This window comes from Suncus etruscus, chromosome 10 (assembly GCF_024139225.1).
Source record: "Suncus etruscus isolate mSunEtr1 chromosome 10, mSunEtr1.pri.cur, whole genome shotgun sequence".
Lineage (NCBI taxonomy): Eukaryota > Metazoa > Chordata > Mammalia > Eulipotyphla > Soricidae > Suncus > Suncus etruscus.
Window position 1 is genome coordinate 33,845,612 of NC_064857.1, and position 17,026 is coordinate 33,862,637.

The window sequence follows — 17,026 nt, forward strand, 5'->3', positions numbered from 1 at the left end:
TAAAATAAGAATGGGAGGATTGACTCTCAGTTTGGGAAGAGACAAATTAGGATGGGGGTACCATATATTTTCAAAATAAAAATGAGAGGATGGACTCACAGGCTGGGAAGAGGCCAGTACACTTTTCCTACTTGTTTACTCTCAGCGGCCTCTTGGCCTCTTCCTTCTTTCATTGTGTAACTGTGGTTACTACCATACTAGGTTTCTGATTAGTCTCATGAACCATGACAATTGAGTCCACTGTCTTAAGTTAGATTTTTTATTTTTCCCACTTTTTATCTTTTCTTCTCTTTGTGAATTGTTCAATAAGGTATTTTGGTGAAAGAGTCCCTCTCTATCTTTCCTTCCCTTTGTTATTTGTTAAATAAGGAAGTTTGTAGAAGTGTCCCTCCATTTAATGTTTATATAAGAACCAAGTCTATTGGATTGTTGGACTTGTTCTAGCATCCCCATAGGCACCAATCTCGCTGTGAACTGTTCAATAAGGAATTATGGTGAAAGAGTCCCTCAGTTTAATGCTTATGTTTGAACCAGGTCACGGGGATTGTTGGACTTGTTCTTGCGGCCCCCTTATGTGCTGATAATGCCAGGTGGAATTATTCCTTGTTTGCATGGGCACATTAAAACAAGAAAATACTATACATACAAATAAGTTCTTATCTAATAGAGATAGGAACACACAAATCTTGTGGTGCAATGGAACCTTACAAACCCTTAACATTGACATGATGACCTGGCACAGGCCTCAGAGGTTTGGGTATTTTCCAGTCACCCCTGAACCAGGGAAGCCATCCATGAAACATCCAACGTTATTTATGACATCACCTGGAAGCAATCCTCTATCAAGGAAGACCCTACTGCTGCTCTGACATCGATTTACTCAAAATAGTCTTCCCTTAACACTGAGAAGACTTAAACAACAACAACGACCTGCGTACTGGACAGGGCTTTCTGCATTGCCCATTAATTGTGAGTTGAAATTAGATGCTGCTCCGCACCATCCTGACTTCAATGTAGGATATACAGATTCCAGGACCTTCAATACAGAAACATGAAATCAACAACAGAGACTGTGAAAAATATAACTGTATGGGCACTACAGACAATGACCGGTATTGGACAAACTAGTTTGCCTGGAGCCTAGAAATGGTCTTCTGTCAGGAAACTTCAGAGGTAGGGTCTCCTTGTACTTAGGCCAAAGTTTTTCCTTTCCATGACCCCCATACTTTGGTGGGCCCATGCAAATGATAATTGCCACACTAACATTGTTTTTACAGTGCTCCTTTGACTCCAAATCTTTAAGAAACCATTAATAAAAATATCTGGAACTGCAAAAAAAAAAAAAAAGAAAAGGTTTACATTAGTGTTAACATATATGCTTTTAGTTATACTAGCATTCTGGGGGATAAAAGAGGAAGATAAGGGATATATGCTTGGGAACAGGGATGAAGGGAGGACAACTGTGCTGGTGGAAAGGCCCTCATTTTTTGTCACTGTGTACCTTAAATATCACTGTGTAAGATTTGCCGTTATATATTCTAATAAATGTCTGTCATTTAAATAAAAAAATCAAAATAATGTTGCAGACTTGAATAATCATGGCAAGATTTTCAGCTAACTTAACTTTATTAATATTACTAGCCTCAATAAAGTTTTTACTTTATTACAGGAGATGGTTACTGGATGTTCAAATGATATTAAAAATAACTTTGTAACTAAGTAATTTACAAAAAGAGATATATAGCTTATGTAGACAGGCCTCAATGAAACTATTAATATATCTTGTGAACCAATCATATTATCTCTATATAGGGAGCACATTGCTCATTCAAAGCTGAATTTGTTCCAAAGCTGCAAAAATATCGATCATTCATCACTGAAATACCCATGAAAATATAACTAAGGAGTAAACCTGAAAAATGTCAAAACAAATAGAAAACTGCTTGATAGTTTTTGGTAATACTAACAAATGTGAAAACTTCACTTTTGTAGCTTATTATATTTTCAGAAACTCAACAGAGTCAGAGATTTATTGTCAATTTTATTCATTGCAGCTTTTATAATTTTAATTTTTATTTATATGCCTTCAGCATTAAATCTTTTAAAATCTAAGATAGTTTTATTTAGATAAATCAAAGGAGAATCAGATAATGTACACATCTCAGTTTAAAATGCAGTCAACAGAAAATGTGCCAAGCACTGCATTTTTAAATGGGAACTTTATCAAATTAAAAGTATTTTAGCTAGACTAGAATAAAGTGATGTCACTATTTGGCAACACCATTATTCCATGTGTAAACCAAACCTCTCCAGAATCCAAAGATATCACTTCTAAGTTATTCAAAATCTTTATCATGTACTTCTCTTTCTCTTTCATTATGCATATGAAGCACCCACTGTTCAGAAGTTATATTATTATATGTGCTTTTAAGTCGTTAATTATTTTGCCTCTTTTTGCTTCATCCTTTAAGAATAAGCTCATGACACTTTCCCAGGAAAGAAGCTTTTAAGAACTCCTTCAAGTTTATTTCTTTCAAGCACCTACTCTGTTTTTATTTCAATGCTTCTTATCATTTTTCATAAGCCTATTCACAGCACATGTCTTAGCATACACCACACAATATGTCTTAGCATACACCAACTTCTTTGAGAATAGAGATTCCTTTTGACTTATATATGTGTTCCTGTGGTTACCTAATCATAACAAACATAATCAATAATGTTTATATAAATACATTTAATGATTTAAGAATGCTTTTTACTGGGATAAAGTTCTCTTTAAAATTTCATGGAAATGATTTGAAAGAAGATCTTAGAATATACATATATTTTAACATGGAAGAAATTAAATAGATAAAAATTCAAGAATACTTGGAATGATTGACAGTGTTATCTATCTAAAAAAGTAAGCCATGAATACAAAACCAAAACCAAACAAATGAGAACTAGAGGGAACTATGGAGCTTCTGCCCAGTGAAAGAAACTATATTTATATTAGCAATACAAATTACTAAGTAGATGAAAGTAATTGCACACCCGACAAGGGTTTACAAGGACTTACATTTGACAAAAACTAATATCCAAGATACATAAGACATGACAACAAAATTATAATTGTAGCTTAGGAAACACATTTACAGTTTTGTTAACATTTATGTCTTTGATGTACATAATTACTGTACCTTAGTATCACTAAAGTATACATGACTTTTCACCATTAACCCCATGAATTTTTTAGTTCATGTTCTAACTCCCTCATCCCACTGACACCTTCCAGTAACATTTTTAGTATCTATTAAAATTTCATGTAGTCCCATGAGTCTATTTTGTTAACTTTAATAATATGCTATCTTTGCCAAAGTAGTGAAAATATTCAAGACAGAGTTTGAGAGGTATTGACAGTAATTTTTCATTGAAGGTTTAGTCAAATTAGCGAACCCATATGAACTTGGACTTTTGCTTCTGAGTTGTTTATTTTTCGGCGGGCCATACTCAATAATGCTCATAGCTTATTCCTGATTCTGTACTCATGGAATGTCTCTGAGCATGTCTATGGTAACTATATTCCCATATTTGGTGCCTGAAATAGAACCTGGATCAGCTGAAAGCAAAGTAAGCACTCTATCCACTGTACTCTGACACTTCAGGAAGATTTTTTTTTATTACTGTTCAACTTCATTACCTGTGATCAGTATATCTTCCTGATTCAATCTTGGGAGGTTGTATGGATTATATGAACTCATCAGTTTCTCAAAGTTATCTATTTAGTAATACAGAATTGTTTAAAGTAAGGCTGGAGCAATAGTATAGTCGTTTTGCACATGACCAATCTAAGTCTGATCCTTACATCTCCATATAGTCCACTGGGCCCGGCCAATAGTAATTTCTAAGGTCAGAGCCAGGAGCAAACCCCTATGCACTGCCAGTGTAACTCACCAAACAAGTGAAAGTTGCTTATAGTACTCTTCTATCTTTTGTATCACTCTGGTGTTTACTGTACCTTCTTCCCTTTTATTCTGATTCAATTTGCTTGTGTTCTCACTTTTCCTCCTGATGAGTCTGAGTGTTTTTATTGCTTATTTCATTAAAAAAAAGAACAAAGACTCCTGGTTTTCTTTAGTTATTTACTTGTTTTAAATCGAATTACTTTATTGAAAAAGTATGAATTGTATAATTGACATAGTTGATTTTATTACATTTGTTTCTAGAAAAAATTATTAAAAAAAAAAGATCAGAGAGAAACAATATAAAAAGAAGGAAGAAAACAGAGAGAAGTAAATTGTGAAAATTATTGTAACTTGAATGGTGACAAAGTCATTGTTAGAAGTTTTAGTAAATGCTTTTTCTTTGTTTATGTGCTTGTTTGCTTGTTTGTTTGTTTAGGGATAACCATATTCGGTGGCACTCGGAGGTTACTCCAGGCTCTGCACTCAGAAATCAGTCCAGGACGACAGGGGGACATTTAAGATGCCAGGGATAGAACCCTACCTACTGTGCAGCTCCAGCCCCTTAAATTTTTGTTGCTAGTTTCCAATTCTGTTACTCATTTGTTTCTGAGCATTAGGTGGCTTCTGATACACATTGGCATCTTAATTGTTTTGTTCCTACAGGGATTAAAAAAATAAAGTTGTCATGTGGCCACTAATGTGTCTGTGTGGTCCAAAAATTTTCAAGCACTACTGCTAATACTGTGACTTCTGTATGGCATTTTTTCAGCTGATCAATGCTTTTGGAGGTATAGGAACAAAGGAGGAAGGCTCTGCATTCACTTCAAAAATATCCTAGTGATATCAACCCAAATATTAGCATACCTAAGGTTTAGATCAGATTTGTGTCTCTGCAGTCTTAGGGTAGTGTTGAAGAAGGGTCATTTACAAAGGGGTAATTGGAGTGATGGGTGCAGCGGCAGGGATGGCTTCCTCATGGTGAGGACTTGTACCACCCTCTTCTCCCAAGATTGCCATCATTCAGCTACATGAATGTTGTACCTATAATTTTTCTCAGCTCTTTTTATATTTCTTTGAGAACAGAATGAATCTATAGCACTGGCCATGAACAAACACAATGACTTCATTTATGGGCATGGTTTCAGTTACCAGGGCAATTGGAAGTATAAGAAAGTGGTGGGGAGGGTGACTTGACTCACTCCAAAATAGTTCCGGTGATATCAGCCTAAAGACTAGCATAACTGGAGCTTAGGTTAGTTTGGTGTCTCTGTAGAGAGCCAGACAATAGGCATGGCTTTAGCAATGCAGTGTGACTTGGTCTTCCCTCTCTCCTGAGATTACTATCTTTCACCTTGTGGCTGAGCAACCTATAAAATGTTTAGGTCTGCATTTGCAACTCTTTCAAGAACAAATAGGTGCTGGCCACTATAGACATGGCAGCTGCATTTGTCCTGGTTGTATTGATTCTTTGTACTGTTTTCTTGCTTTCTGTGTTATTTATTTATACTCTGATTTTCATTATTTCTTTCCTACTTGTTTTGATGTTCAAGGTTATTTTCTTAGTTTTTAATGTGTGAATTTAGGTTATTTTAGTTTTTTCTATATCCTAATGTAAAATATTTATTGGTATGAAACAATTTAGTACATCCTCTGCTCTGTTCCATAGGTTATGGTAGTTTCTTCCTTCATTCTTATTGATTTCAAAAAATTAGTTGAATGGATACTTCATCTACACAAGGCCAACAAGCACATTGATAATGTTCATTATCCCTTAATAGGAAACATAAAATTAAAGTCTCAATAAAATTTGGCTGATTCAGTCCCAAGTACTTTTTAAGGATTCCCAGTCCCTCCCAGGAGTAATCCCTGAGTGCAGAGTCAGGAGTAATCTAAGATAATTGGTTTAAATAGCCCAAAACAAACAAACAGCCTTTGAGAATAGGACATATTCATTGCAGCACTATTTACCATAGCAAGACTCTGAAAACAACCAAGATGCCCTTCAACAGACGAATGGCTAAAGAAACTGTGGTACATATACACAATGGAATATTATGCAGCTGTCAGGAGAGTTGAAGTCATGATATTTTTCTATACATGGATGTACAAGGAATCTATTATGCTGAGTGAAATAAGTCAGAGAGAGAGAGATAAAAATGCAGAATGGTCTCACTCATCTATGGGTTTTAAGAAAAATGAAAGACATTCTTGCAATAATAATTTTTAGACACAAAAGAGAAAAGAGCTGGAAGTTACAGCTCACCTCAGGAAGCTCACCACAAAGAGTGATGAGTTTAGTTAGAGAAATAACTACATTTTGAACTGTCCTAATAATGAGAATGTATGAGGGAAATGGAAAGCCTGTTTAGAGTACAGGCGGGGGTCTGGTGGGGAGGAGGGAGATTTGGGACATTGGTGATGGGAATGTTGCACTGGTGATGAGTGGTGTTCTTTACATGACTGAAACCCAAACACAATCATGTATGTAATCAAGGTGTTTAAATAAAATATTAAAAAAAAGATAAAAATTCCAGGAATACCAAGTTTTGGCAAAAGTATGTAGATGAAGAAACCATCATATGCTGTTAGTGAGGTTGGAACTAGTTTACCCCTCATGGAAATGCTAATAAGATAAGAGTGTAAGAGTATTAAAATTAGATCTGCCATATGATACAGCTATTTTACTCCTAGGCACTACTCCCAAGAGCACAGGAACAGTAAGTTGAAAGATATATTTATTTATATTTACTTATATTTATTGCAGTGCCATCTACAATAACTATTATATAGAAATAACCTAGTGCCCAAGAGCAGATGAGTAGTTAAAGATGTGGTATATATATAAAGATGTGGTATATATATATACCCTTTGTCTATTTACAGTGAATATTAAAATAACACAATAAAGATAAGACCTTGCCTTTTGTCTTTCATTGTTTTAATTTATAACTTTAAACACCATGATTTATAAATTTCTTTATAATAAATGTTTTAGATATTAAATGTTTCAAGACCAAATCCACCAGCAGTGTGACCTTCTCTCTACCAATGTCACAATTTACCAATCACACTTCGCAGCCTTAGCAGTCACAAACACATTTACTCCATTTTGCTTGTTACAATGAAATGACAAATATAATTATCATCAAATATAATAAAAGTCAATTTGTGTTACTGTTATATCTCACAATGATGTTACTAAAGACATTAGAGGAAGACTTACTGAGTTGTTTGGTACTGATTGAGTCTTATGTGTTACTGACTTTGGTCACTGAGTATGGTGAATTTCTATACAAATTTTCCATCAAATTTGATGAACTCCTACTAGATTGTAAGTACTGTGAAATTTGGAAATGTCCAGGAATTCCAGGAGCTGTAAAGCTGGGCCTTTCATATATCAGAACCTGCTGGAGGTGTAGGTTTTGGGGCCTAACAGGTAGGGAGAGGAATTTTCCCATCCACCCCTCCACTCACTCCACCCACATTCTCAGAAGGTCACAGACTTGTCATCTTGGAGACTGATCTACCTGGGAAATTTTTGGCAGCATGGAAACTTCAAGAGGTTCAGTAGTGGATCTAGACCATTTATATGCTGAGATGATTTCACAGCTTGGCAGCTTCAGGAGGTTCAATTGTGAAGCTGGGTCATTTATCTTTGCTAATCTCCACATTAGGCAAGTTGAAGATGTCATCCATTCTTTAGTTTCTTCTTAGAGTTCTAAAAGGCCAAGTCTATCTACACTGCCCTTCGCTGAAATTGCTGATGCACAGGCAATTCCCAGTTCCCAACACTAACTGCAATAATTTTATTAATTGCTTTATTCTCATCATTTTCCAAGTTCTTTAAATTTATGTCTAAGTTACCTTAAGTGATATTTTTCAATAGAAACTAGCAAGTCGATCTGCTGAGCCTCATTGAATGGAGATAGGAAATACAAGGGGAATTCTTGAAACCTGAAATCATTTCTTTAATGAATCCAGCAATGACAGATTTAGGATGCCTTCAGTTTTGGAGAAATGATATGTATATTCTGCATTGTGCATCAGCATGTTTTTCAACTTAGATTCCCTTATTTGTAGTTGACTTTAAAACATAAATAGGGATGGTTTTGGAGAAATGGCAAATATATTATGCCTTGAGTATTACCATGTTTTCAACTGAGATTCCCTTATTTGTTGTTGTCTTTAAGTTATACATAGGAATAAGAAAAGTATGGCAATTCAAAAATCCACAAATGAATTTTGTATGCTTTAGATATTATCCGGATATAACACAGGGTTAGTATCTGTAACATTCAGCAGATCTTTCTGAGAACTATCTTTAAAAAGATAGGTATTGTGCGAGAGTAATTGAAAAATGGGTAGGGTGTTTGCCTTGCATGGGGCCTGAATTCCTGAATCTCCTGAATCCTATATGATCCCCTGAGCCTGCCAGTAGCAATTTCTGAGTGCAGAGCCAGAAATAACCCCTGAGCACCAAAAGATGTGGTCCAAAAACCAACAACAAAAAGGTATCTATGGGATATCTGAAATGTAAACTAAACATTATTTTCCAAAACATTAATATCTGAAATTTGGTAATATCTTATTAGTTGTTATAATGTTATAATTTGAATTTTTGTTTGCCTAATGTGCTTTATTTGAACTCCATTTCGACTTCAGCCTGGTATGGCAATCTCTGTTCCAGAACTCTTTTTTTTTTCCATAAAATCTTGGCTTTTTCAACAAAATGAGGAAAAAATAAACCAGGAGGAGAAACACAAATACCTGATGAACTTTTCTCTTATGAGTCATGTAAAGAGAAAAAGCAAAGGATAACGTACACTACTAACTCTTACAACAGAAGAGAGGTTATCAAAGTGAAGGGAGAGTTAGGTAAAAAGGTTGAAAGGAAATAGTAGATTGCTCAACAGTGATGGAGGAATTTTGACACTTTGTGATTGGTGACATATAATAGCATTTTATCCCTAGTATGTATGGAAGGTAGTGAGGTGGGATGTACAGTTCCACATGCCATAATCCCCACCTTGGAAAATCAGGCCCAGAGCAGGGGTCAAAACAAAAATAATACAATCAGGCTAAAACAAATGTGGTCTGGGAAACTTTTATCTTGTAGAGCGAGCATGGAAGGCCTGCAAAAACTGCAGTTTTTGTTAAGCCCCCAAACCACCCCCATGGGCCGGAGCAAAGACAAAGGGCCTACCTGGAACTTCTCCTGCTAAGGTGAGTCTTAGAAATGTAAAGAAAGGAAGGAGGAAAAGAGACCAACTTTGTTAAGGGTGAAACTCAGTAGTAACCCAACATTAGGGGAATGTGTAGTGTGTGCATGTATTTGTGAGTGTATGCATGCGTGTGCACACACGCAAAGCTGTGGACACCGTTTAGTGCTGTATTCAATGTCCTCCAAGTTTGACTTTAGCATTATTTGTCTTCTTTTCAGAAAAAGTAATGAAGGAAAACCAAACAAAAAGAATGAGACAAGGGGGTTTGGTCAATAGAAAATCCCTGATAAGTTACAGTGAGAGGAACTGCAATGGAAGATAATAATAGCGACCAGAAAAGGCAGCAATCAGCAATTTCATTAAGTGATGGGTTTAATCATAATAGATGATCAAAATAGTTTCTAGGTGATCCCATAAGCCAAAGTAGGGCTCAATGGGCCAACTACATCACAATCCTGGTGTCAAGACTGCAGTGGTGGGGCCAGAGAGATAACATGGAGGTAAGGCATTTGCCTTTCATGCAGAAGGTCATCAGTTCGAATCCGGCTTCTCATATGGTCCCCCGTGCCTACCAGGAGCAATTTCTGAGCATGGATGGAGCCAGGAGATTCCCCTGAGCACTGCCGGGTGTGACCCAAAAACCACACACACACACACACACACACACACACACACACACACACACACACACAAAAAGACTGCACTGGTATAGAAAGAATAAATGCTTGAAGGCAGCAGCCCAGACAATAAAGCTTGTATAGGTGAATTACTATTAGCTAACTGTCTTTTATCAGTCTTAATGTGTTTTTAAGTAAATTAAGAATGATTATTCTTATAGGAGACTGAGAATCAAAGAAGATAATGCCCAGATAGTGCCTAACATATGGCAAGTACTTGTCGACTGTATAGTCCATTTTAAATCCTTCAGAAATGTGTATTCACAGTGCATCACCTTTATCAACTTTCTTACTAGAATATTGTATAGATAAAGTTTTAGCAGATTTCATCATTTTCTGTTATTGCCCTATATCCCTTGCCTATGTTGGTATGTCTAAGGAATTGTATTTAATATCTGAAAATGTATTTCATTTTAAGCTCTTCAAATTAGTAGAGAATATATTATAAATTTATTGACTTTATTCCTGACCACATAGACTTTATCATTTTTATTGTTTATAGTTTAGGACTTTTATGTAGTACATTTTATTAGTAGACTATATTAAAAATAAAGGAACTGGCTTTCCTCTATAATGTCACTATAAACAACAATTGTTTTTATTTAAATATTGGTTTTTGCTGTTTTAAATTTTAAATTTTTATTTTATTGATTCCACTGTAATCTAAAAAGTTCTTCATAGTTGAATTTCAGATATACAGTGAATCAGGGCCATTCCCATCCTCAGAGTGCATCCTATATCACCACATTTTGCCCACTTCCCTACCAGTATAACAGACACATTGAAGTTTATATTGTTAAAGTTTAGTGTCTTGATTCTAGTGTTGTTGCCTTTGGAATGAATATTTAGTTCTTTCCTTTTTTCTCCACCAATGCACCTGAGACTACTTGGCCTCTGTCTCTCTCCTTTTTTTTTCTTTCTTTTTAATTTTTACAGAAAAATTCATTATTCCTTTAACATGTTTCTTTATATCCTGCATATTGGGAGAGAGATTATACAGGGGTAAGGTACCTGCTTAGCATTCTGCTGATTCTGGCTCAATGCCTGACACTGCATATAGTCACCTGAGCACAGAACAAGAGTATGCCCCAAGCACCACTGGATGTAGCATCCTTCCACAAATTGTATTTCTACTTTGAGTATGAGGATTTTTTTTTTGAGAGGGGACACACTTGCAGTGCTTAGGATTTACTCCTGGCTCTGTGCTCAGGGATCACTCCTTGTGGGACTTGGAGAATGATTGGGATGCCAGGGATTGAATCTAGGTTGACCTCATGCAAGGCAGGTGCCCTACCTGCTGTGCTATATGACTCCAGCCTCATAAGTATGAATACTTTTTCTTTTGTTTTTTTTTGGGGGGGGATACACCCAGTGATGCTCAGGGCTTACTCCTGGCTCTGTACTCAGGAATTACTACTGGTGATGCTCAGAAGGAAATAACATACTAAGGGTCAAATCTAAGTTGGCCACGTGTCAGATCAGGGTCTTATCCTTTATACTATTTCTCCGGCCCCTATATAGTTTGGATATTAACTCTTTCTAAAAGCATAATTTGCAAGAATATTGTTCAATAAGTTAGTTGCCTTTTTGTTTTGTTGAAAATGTATCTAGAGACATTTAAGTATAAAATTATTTCCTCCCGAGGTTGTTCGAAGTAATTTCTGAGTGCAGAGTAACCCTTGAGTGCTGTAAGGGTATGTCCCAAATAAACAACCCCTCCAAAAACAACCCAAAAAATGTGGAAAAATTATAAACCTATGATGCAAAGGAGCAGGAAAGGGGGGAACAAGCCATAAAATTGCATTTTCTGTACTTTGGGTTTTTGGTCATGTCCAGCTGTATTCAGAGCTTACTTCTGGGTTTTTTTTCTGGCTCAGAGATCACTACTTGTGGTGTTCAGTGGATCATACAGGGTATTTCGAATAGAACTAAGGTCAATCACATACAAGACAAGTGCCTTGCTCTCTCTGTTTCTCAAACTAAAATAAAAAGAAAGATTTGAATTAGCAAAAAAAAAAAAAAAAAAAAAAAAAGAAGGTGAAATAAAATAGTATTCTAAAGTAGTATTCTAGAAAGCTCAGGGGAAAATATGTGATGCCAGAGATCAAACTCAGGCTTGTCCCAGGTAGGCCTCTTGCAAAGCAAATGCCCTACCTGCTATGCTATCACTTTGGTCCCTACTTTATATTTTTCATAAAATTAATGTATTCAATACTATTTCTGGTAAGAATACAAAAGTAGAAACTATATCTACTCTTGTTTATATAATCTAGTAGAATTTGTGTCAAATTTATAGAGCATTAGGTTTATGACAATGTTAAACAGCTTAACAAATCACAACCCTTGGACCAATTAGGTTTAAAAGGACTCATATTTATTTTTCAATTTAACTTACTGATTTTGTAAGTAAAAAAATAATTAAGATTGGAGGTATTCAACTAAATAATAAATCACTTCTGTTTCATTGAATTGTTTATACATTATATTTAATTTAATGTTCTCACTAATTCCAGGAAAATAAAAATCCCATTTTATGAATGAGATAAATGAAATTTTGCAAGGTTACGTAACTTGTCCAAGGTCACAGAAGAACGGGATTCATTTCTGTGGACTCATCCTAGGATTCTTTCCACAGTCTTAGAAATCAATGCATGACCAGTGCAACAGACCAAATGACAACTGGAAACTTAGGAATTTAGCAGAGAAATGTAGTTAGTTTAATTTAAAGAACACATTACAACTGGAATCTATAATTATATTATTTTAACAAAATCACCATGCTCCATAAATTTAACAGCTTTCATAATATGCTTAACATTTACACATGTAAATATAAATGGAAAGCAGAAAAATACGGAAGTGTACCTGATGAAAAATGGTAGTTTAAATGGACCGTTAAATTGCATTAAAAACAAAAATTGATGACATGCTTGATGTGGCATAGCCAGATTGAAAGTTATGATGTGGTATAGAGAATATCATAACTAATAACTCCATTAAAATCAAGTCTATTTCTATCTAAATGTTTTTGAAAGTACAGAAAATGAGAGAATGACCAGAGTGTCTTCTTGAGAACATAAGGCTTTTGTAAAATGTACTAGTTCAGAGGAAAAGAAGTGCTTCTCACTGTCATCTTACCCTCTAGTTCTAGTAAATTTGTAACGTTTCTTTAATGAGTTCCTCAGAAAATCTCTTACAACCATGTTAAAGTTAGAACTAGACACTCATTAGTTAATGAATGCAAATATTAAATTTGTTACTGTGACTGAACTTATGATGATAGGTTGAAATCTTGGAAAATTCTAATTTTTTTAAATAATTTTTAATTGAATCATTGTGAAATATACAGTAAGAAATGTGGGAATTTCTTAAAGACTAACAGAAATCTCCTTCCAAAGAAGTTTAAATATGTAGGATAACATAAATAAGAATCAAATTAGGTGCCAGAGCAGTGGCGCTGAACGGTAAGGCGTTTGCCTTGCTGGTGCTAGCCTAGGACGGTCCATGGTACGATCCCCCGGCTTCCCATATGGTTCCCCAAGCCAGGAGTGATTTCTGAGCGCATAGCTAGGAGTAACCCCTGAGCATCATCGGTTGTGCCCTCCCCCCAAAAAATCAAACTAATTTTAGTTTCCTTCTCCCTAGAGTTAAAAAATTATTTTATTTTATTTTGTGGGGGAGGCATAAATGCTTTAGTATGACCAACACTATGCTCAGAGTCCCTCAAAGATGCACTTAGGTCACGAAGCAATGTCAGGGGGTCATATCTAAGCCTCCTGCATACAAAGTACACAGAGTCCTTTAAGCTATCTTTTTTGCTCACAATTTAATGTTTTAATATTTAACATAATTTATAATGTTTACATAATTTCTTTGATAGCCAGTAATGTTTTATTTTGATTCAATAGTCTGTCATTTACTGTATTATTTTCTATGGCAGCATTTCTTAGACATACCACTATAGTGTGATACCTATGCTTTCCAATGTGCATGGACTTTAGAAAATAATGTCATTTTTGAACACTTAAAAAAAGTTACACAGTTAAGGAGGTGTAGAAGAAAAAAAGCCTTCATTTCTCATTTGAGAAGAAGAAAAGACATTTATGCCAGGAATGATCCCTGAACATAAAATAAGGTGTAGCCCTAGGCACTGCAGAGCTCAAGAACTACTATACTCCCAAAACACATTTTCTAATCATAGGATTATTAATAAGTTATTAATATAAGAAGTATTTTTATTCCAATTTAAGACTTAATAACTTAAATTTTCCCTCATTCATCTTTGCCTTGAAATAGTTGAAAATGTAGGGCCCGGAGAGATAGCACAGCGGCGTTTGCCTTGCAAGCAGCCGATCCAGGACCAAAGGTGGTTGGTTCGAATCCCGGTGTCCCATATGGTCGCCCATGCCTGCCAGGAGCTATTTCTGAGCAGACAGCCAGGAGTAACCCCTGAGCACTGCCGGGTGTGACCCAAAAACTAAAAAAAAAAAAAAAAAAAAAAAAATGTAAAAAACTATTTGGCTGTCATTAGAGAAAATACTAGATATGTGTACATTAATACATATAAATAAAAGGTATAGTATCTATAAAATACTAGTCATAAAATATATATCATGCAGACATGGGAAAACTATATAGGAAACATATATTTTGTGTTTTAAATTCACTTTAAAAATTGTCAATTTTATGTTTTAAATTTTGTGTTTTAAATTCACTTTAAAAATTGTCAATTTTATCAAATGATTGGGGAAATAGCTCAAAATGTGGGAGAATATGTCTGTCATGCATGGGGACCCTGAGTTAAATCTCTGATAAACCACATGAAACCAGCATCACTCCTTTGGCTATTGTGGACCCCAGGAATACAAGGGCGCAAGCCACCAAGCACTGCTGACCAAAACACCAAAATTGTAGGCCACAAATTCAGAGTATCATTGAGAAATCCCTAGGCCCCAATCACCACATGTGGAAGATTAATTTTAAGATAATATGCGAACCTTTTTGTATGCAGTATAATATTTATGCTTCCCTATCGGTAGAGCATAATGGAGTCAAATTAATGTATATATTCATTTCTAAATGCTAATAAACATAATTTCAAGTAAAAAGTCACAAGTTAAAAAAGAAGGAATAGGAGTTCTGCTTTTAGTATAAACTGGAATCTTAATATGAATAAACAAAAACTTATAGCTGTTCTTTTAACAAGTAAAGAATTGAAACAATCCTTTCCAAATTATGCTTAATGAAATTTGGGATATTTGGCTCTAACAATGATTACATACCCTATTTTTTTCTCAAGCACTTTGTAGAGAGATTCAAGTTTGTGTACAGGCTTTCAAGCAGCCTGGTTAAAATAGACTCACTGTGGTAAATATGCTCTCTGGTAATTTTAAATTCATTTTCCACCAAGATTTTTCTTGGTTAGAAACATATTTGGAATTCCTAGTCTTATTTCCAGGAATGATTTTCCTATATGAAGAGACTTACTTTAGTTTGTACTGTATCTTGGCTATCTGACTCCAGAAAAATATTATTTCTACTCAAAACACAATGACAAATGAATTTGAATTTTATCTTAAATCAAACTGTCCTCCAAGAATTTTAGTCTATCATCCTTGTATTTCTGTTCTTTTTATGTTCTCAGCCATTTTGGGTTTTATTGTCTACAAAAGTTAACTATTAACTTTGCTAACTTTTGGCACAGATATTTTGAAATAGCTATCTGATTAAAATGCTAAAGGGCTCAGGTCTTTTACTTGGCACAAACAATTCAAATTTACTTTTGTTACTTAGTTTTTTTTATTTTGTTTTTTTTTTAGAACCATGCCATTCAGTGATCTATGCAATAGATATATATTGATTATTATTGTAACTACTGTCATTATTAAGTGATATTAAGTGATATGCTTAGGAATTAATTGAAAAAATAATAGCCAAGGTCATTTTTAGTAGAATGCATACTACACTGTGGGATTTCTTGGTTTGAAAATATATATATAATTTTAATCATTACAATATTTCAAACATTTTTGGTTATTTATTTTTATTGTAAACACATCTCTACTGCTTTAATTCCTTTTATTAACACACCTTCTCTTTGAGATAAAAAATTTTTAGTTAAATATTTGCAATTTTTCTCACTCCATCCTGAACTCTTCAACACACACACACACACACATACACACACATCTGTAGTAGTAGCAGTGTCAGATCTTTGAATTCATTATCTTCTTTCTCTGAAATGTTTCATCAGTTTTCAGAGTTAAGCTATTTTTACATTGTGCAATTATGAAATCTATCAGTTACTGCTCCAATACAAATAGCCTCGTAAGTTGAACAATAGAGAATTTTCAGCATTGTTTTTTTTCTCATCACTCTCATTCTGGCCCTGAAACCATTAATGTGTACATATGACTGTCACCTGCAAAGCCCAAGAACAGAGACCACTCTTTATAAGTTCACAGTGAAAACACCACTTTTCCATAGTAAGTTACATAATTAAACCAAAGTTAGAGTTAAAAAAGTACTATCTGATATAAGTTGCACGGTAAAGGGTAGATACAAGGAGTGAAGAAGGTGGCCCAAACATGTAATTTACCACATGTGTAAGGCAACACATGACTTTATGTACTTTGCCTATGAATGTTACACTCTCCCATGTCCATCTCTTAGTCCTTAGAATTGGAGTTGTAAATAAAAATTGGCTCAGAGAATAATGGAAGGTGAAGAAAGAATATCCAAAATTTGACTCACACCATTATGAGGAATAAATTCTAGTTTTTATATCAAGAATAAATATAACTGTATCTTACAGAAAATATTGTTTCGTTCTTTCATTTTATTAATGAAAACAATGAACAAATAGCAATCACATAATATTAGATTGTTATGAAGAATGAATCAAACTTCCAAATCACCTAATAGTACATTATACATGCAATATTTGAAACAGTGAATACATTTTACAAATGTTATAGTGGCTATTTAAAAATTTGGGACATACCTGTTTTTACTCAAGTATAAGCTCCTAGTTCTGCACTCAGGAATCACTACTGGCTGGTTATCACATATACATAATGAGTGCTGATGCCAGGGTCTTTATGTTCAAGGCAAATACAAAGTCATTGGTATCACTCTCTCTCCCCTGTGACTCTATTTTTAAATCTTTAAATATGTCAAC

General features: G+C 34.7%; 1 pseudogene; it reads right to left on the reverse strand.

Moving 5' to 3' along the window:
- Nucleotides 1-7,592: 7,592 nt before the first annotated feature.
- Nucleotides 7,593-13,049, reverse strand: LOC126020121 (ubiquitin-conjugating enzyme E2 variant 3-like; annotated as a pseudogene).
- Nucleotides 13,050-17,026: the final 3,977 nt, after the last annotated feature.